The following is a 6000-nucleotide window of genomic DNA, read 5'->3' as shown; positions in this document are numbered from 1 at the left end:
TTGGTTTGTACATGTCTTACCACTTAAGACTTTTCATTATTTTGTTTTTAAACTTCATGCATGAAAAATACTTTTTTTACAACCACATAATTGGGTGAGGGAAAGCAGTGAGAGTTGCGTGTTATAATTACTGCTGTAATATGGTTTTAATTTTCTACAGTGCTACTTCCTAGCTTTGCCCTGAAGGAACAAGCAATTAGTGATTCTTTAATGAGATGCTATAAAAGGAGCGAATGAATTGATGACCTTCGGTGGGGAAAAAACTTCAAGGTTAGTCAGTGTTAACCATTTTTGCGACAATGCATAAATACAACCTCATATGGTTGTGATACAGCACCATTTTCTAGGCTAAATTCCATGCATTGGATCATTAAAGGCTTGTATACCCGCTGGTACCTGACGGCGTCTGATTCGTGCTCAGTTTTATTTCCTGACATGTCTTTTATCACAATGTTAAATTCCTTCCAGAATATATCCACGTGCACTATTATGTGACTTCTTCAGCGTTACGTGACGTTTTTGTTTCTTTTAACTGGAGTGACTGAGCAGTCAGCTATGGTAAGATGAACACGTTAATGTATTTGGACACGGTTAAATTAATGTGTGGGCCTACGCGGTTTCTGTTTCAGTCGTGGTAGACCAAACATCCACCCAAGTGCAACATGTCTTAAGATTTACGTCAGGCTGGACGAAAGTTGGAAACCATTCAGTTTCGGCTATGTTTCAGCAACACCGGCGCTTTCAGTCAATGCGGCTAAGATTTATCTTATTGCAAAAAGGAAAATCAATTTCCATAAACATATTGTAAACAAAATAACGTGACATTTTGTGTAGGTCCTATTTTCATATTAACTCACCCCAATCGTCAAATAGTCTGCAGAGTGCTATAGTAAAATAGTACACTAATGAGAATTAAGGCTGTGTTAATTCTACATTCAAATTTGAGGAAGTGATGGCCAATCTCACATCATGCCTTTAATATGCATTAATAGCATTGCTTCAAGGGTTTCAGTGGATATGAAAAACTGTATACGACACGTAATAACCGTTACATCAGTCTAGCTCTAGCCTAAGCTGAAGCCATGATTTTGCCTTTGGGCTTTCCTTTAATAAACATTTTGGAGTTGTCCAGACTGACTCCAAACGTGGTCCCTAACCATTAGGCTGCTAGTGTGGTTGACCGCAAGAGGGCAAGCGGTTTTTTGGGTGCGGAGCAACGCTGTGCGTGGCTGAAAAATAACTTTCAGTGGCGTCATTTGGGTTCATGGTCAAATTTCAGAACATTATTTTATTAACATCGTTTGTTACGTTGATACTAATACGTAGGCCTACTCACCTAGATATAATCCATACACAGTGTCTTGAACATGCGTGTGCTGCTCGCTTGCTAAAGGTCATCACCATGGATAAAAAAGCACTACCTAGCTTGCTACGGAACACTGGTCTATTCCCTATGTTTTTAGCAAGATATAACAAATCTAAGATAGCGTTACTGCTACCCAGCTAGTTCGCAAACCAGAACAATGCCGCTACAGCTTTCCCTGATCAGTGTAAAACACTTGTCTTCTTAACATGCTGCTCATAATCAAACACCGAAACGGGTACATTTTTGTATTTTGGATAGTGTTTATGCGAAGCACATATCCATGTTTCCCAGCTGAATATTAAAAAATATGCGTCACTGCGGACAAATCTTAACTCGAAACTGAATTGACGGTCACGGTAGATGTAGCCTACCTGTACTTTATCAGCGCTGAATTATTTCATGTTTTTACGCTTGGATAACGCAGACTCATGCGTTAACCCGATGTATGTAGCAGGCTGTCTCTGAAAACTTTTTTGTCATCATCACCGTTGCTGAAAGAAATACGCTTTCCGTCAACACTATAGCCCACCACAGAAAAATCGATTTTCACACGTGTTTCACCGGCCGGCTAGATTTTGTGTGACGCCACTGACATTTAGAATTGGCTCATGACGCCAAGGCTCCCTCTCAGTCATGTTTCATGAAATATCAAAGCGGAACGTTCTGCAAGCTGACAAGTAAGCGGATATCTCTATGACTTTTCAGATATGGGTCATACTTTGCTCCAAGTTACTGTGTCGATGTGTGTAATATTACCCGCGTTGTTTTTTGGTTTAAAAAAAAAACCCTTAGAGAAAGTGCAGGGAATTTACCTTGAATAAGGCGAAACAGGGCTGCACCAATTTAATTTTCCTAATGCATACTGAAGGCGTAAGTTGAGCTTTATTAATGCAAGCAAGATGTGATCAAAGGAAAGTAAACTTTATTGTAATTGATCGGACAGCATATGAAAATTTGAACAGCAACCCTATCTCCACTACACTCACACTGCTTTGGTTCTGAAACACATGCACTTTTAGCATAACTAATGGTTGAAATGTTGAAACACTGTACCAACGAGACACTGTAGCAATTTGCCTTCACATAATGTAGTTCAGCCACACAATCAAAAATGTCGCATTCAATTTTACAGCCAAGGGAGTAGGCAAATGCTGCAGGTTTTCACCTCATTTCCATTCCAGAATTTCGAGTCCAGAGTCATTGTTATCTATTTCAATAGTGACAATACACTTATCAAGGAATGTGAGTCTAGTGCTCTAACCATCACACTGTGTCCTGCCTTTAGGACGAATGATTGAGAAAAGGTAGAATGAGGTGCAGTTTGGTCGCTAATTAATTATTTATGCACTTTGAGTATGCAGGAGCAAAACTGTATTAAGAGGAGGTACCAAAGGTGAATTGGGGAGAAAAAAAATCCTTTCCAATCAAAATGGCGTTTTATATTTTTATTGTGGACACTAATGCAGACATTTTCTGCATATTAGTTTGCATGTTAAATTAAATTTGCATATTAGTTTAAATACTTTTTTAATTGTTTCAGATGTTTTATGAAACTACAGTAGTTGTAGAAGCTAAATACTGTATGACAATATCTCAAAATGGACCTGTACAGCCAAAATCACCCTTTTCACCTGTGGTGCCTCCACTGAAGACAAATTGAGATGCATGTCTCTGTGACAGACGACAGAACTACAGGATCCTGCTAGACACTAACAATCTATGGCTTCCCAACCCAGAGGATGTCAGGCTCATAAGATGTGATAAGGACTAACGAAGCACACAGTGGCTGTAGGAAACACATGGCTAAATTCTGTGCGCAAATCACTGTCTATTATAAGCGCAAACCCCTATCAGGTAAGACAAGCACTGTCGGGCAGAGGGCGGGGCCAATGGTGGCGGAGGGAAGTAGTGGGAGGGGTAGGAGAGGAGGGGGGTGGCCTCCCTCTGAAGCCCCAAATAAGCAGAAGCAGGGCTTCCTCACCCCCCCACCCCCACCCCCCTCCTTCTCCCTGTCTAGTCTGCAGTAGTTCCTCCCCATTTGGCCTTATGACTTTATGAAGGCAAAGGATAGGGCTTGCTGATCAGTATTGTTTGGATGAGTCACCTTTTTTATTTTTTACTTTTTTCTTTAAAATTGTCTATTATCCTTTTATGCTATTTTATTTTGTATTTACCCTGTTTTTAAATAAGATGTTTACTTTACTTTGACTACAACCAAGATATGTCTACATTTGCAAGATGAAATATCAGACAAGCAGTAAATAAGTAGCAAGATGTAGTAAACATAGCTATGTTTGCTGGTTAGCAAGATTATTATCGACCAAGGCAGGAAAGTTGCATGGATTGCTGGTTAGATGGTTTTTTGAGCTATTTAAAAAAAAAAAAAGCACCGGCACAATCAGACAGTCTACATGACAAGTTATGAACCTACCCATGGGAAGCATGTCAGACACTATCAACACACATACTAGAAAAATGAACAAGTTGTCAGTCAGACCCCCAACCCCCCACAGCCTGTCCGCAGAACAGCTGTTGTCATTCTTGCTAATGATTTAAATGGGTGAATGTCACAGAATAGATCTGTGCATTGTACTCATGGATGATGTAAGTATTCAATTATATTTAAAATGTTTATAATTTTTGTATAATTATATGAACACGCTCCTAAATGAATCACTGTTCGTCCAAAGACATGCACGCACATGCACGTATATGCACACACACACACACACACACACACACACACACACACAGATGTACACCCAGCCCTTACTCAGTTCCTCAGTGTTTTCATACCTTGGAGCTTGTTAAAAGCTCTTTTTTAACAGCACACAGCTTGGTGTGTTAGAATGGTGCCATTAAACAGCATGGTCAATTCATTCTAACGGTGGTGGCCACCCTGGGACTAATTGAAACGAACCCCCTTTACTTAGTATTTTCAGTTCCATCCGAAGGCACCGCAGGTCGATTCAGGCTTCTCTGCGCTCCATTATTAAGGCACTTTGAGGCTAATTTGGAGCACTGGCTCTCCCTCCATCTCCCCTTTGAAAGGTTGGCAGCCTGCGTGTTTATGCAGAATAGATAGCTGGCAACGAGCGTCGTGGGTGCCGTTGCACAAGTCGTGCATTTGTGATGTATTACGGGCTTTTTCCTCCACAGTCTTTCTGGCATCTGTTTGTGTGGGCAGCCAATGCACGGACTATTTTCCTTCTTGGAGGCACTGAAGTGCACAAAATGCAGTTGCCGTTCCAGACCATTCCATTTTGATTCTGCTTGTTTGGGTTTTTACTCCGTGCGGCAGCTGCAGCTGATGTACGGACCGTTTTCAGGCGCTGATTGCAGGCAGCTGATGGCTTCAAAGTTGAACTCACTGCGATGTTCTCAAGTATTTGAAAAATAAAAAAAACAGATACATTTTTTAAAATTTCTCGCTGGATAGTATTGTTGAACTCAATGACAAAACCTGTGCGTCTTTGTATTTGGGGGTAGCTACTGGACATTTCTTTATTAGGTTTTTGCATTTATTGAACAGTCCCCACTTTTGTTTTAGACAAGGAAGGCCTGTGCAAAATGAAGTAGAAACATTTCGTTGGAGGCAAAGAAAGGTCTTTCTGTCAGTTCAGGTGGGGGGTCGTAACAGTGTAGATGAGAAAAGTACATTTCTGCAGAGGCTGTTGAAAAGAGTCCTGCTGACCATGTAGGGGGGAGGCCGGCACCCTCCATTGCTTGCATCTCAGAGTGGACACAATTTCACTGAGCTCTCGTCCATGTGGAAAAATCTGTTCAGTCCCACTCAACGGAGCTGTTGTCCCCTGGCGATCTGGCACCATCGCCCACAATAATTTGTTCTTCGACGCTACACCCTTGACTTCAAAGCAGTCGCCTGTTCTTCCTGGTCAGGTTACCTGTATTCTGCTGGTTAGCGGTTGGAACTTTTTTTTTCATTACGCACGATGACCTGCTTTTTTAAACTGACCCAATAAAATATTTATTGAACATACTGTCTGTCTCCTTTTTTGTTGGGCATCACCGTTAAAATGAGGCCACTGTGTATTGTTGCCGATCTTTTTTCTGCATCTGGGTCAGATTTTGAAGTTGATGCCAGGATTAGAATAGGTCTCAAAATAATTCTCTGGCACTGCAAGTTTCCTTGCCCTTTCTGTCAACTTTGACTTAGTTCAGATGTGACTGTTGCAGCCAATTGACCTTCATTAGAGTTGGCTTTCACTGTATTTGCATCAGGTCGGAAGATCACAGAGGGTCTCCTTTGGCTTATCAGTCCTGTTGATTTAATGTCAGGGAACTGTCGTCTCAAGATGGATGTTATCTTCATTGTTTTTTTTCCATATGCAATTCCAGGATGAAAGGTTCTGCATAATAATTGCCACTCATCTTCTATTCTTTAGTGAAGAAAGCAGAAGAAACTTATATGCAGTATTGTATTGTAATCAATATCTGAAATGCATTTATCTCATTTTAAATAACCCTGTTCTCAGAACACAGTAAGAAAGGCAATGTTAGGGAGCTTTCATTTTCTCTTGTTTTTTGAGACTTTTATGTAAAATGAAAGCTGACTTCCCACAATAGACTGAGTGCTGCACTTCAACAAATAAACATTTCATAGTGTAGAGGTT

The sequence above is a fragment of the Anguilla anguilla genome, chromosome 10 (assembly GCF_013347855.1).
Source record: "Anguilla anguilla isolate fAngAng1 chromosome 10, fAngAng1.pri, whole genome shotgun sequence".
Lineage (NCBI taxonomy): Eukaryota > Metazoa > Chordata > Actinopteri > Anguilliformes > Anguillidae > Anguilla > Anguilla anguilla.
This window is presented reverse-complemented; position numbering follows the sequence as displayed.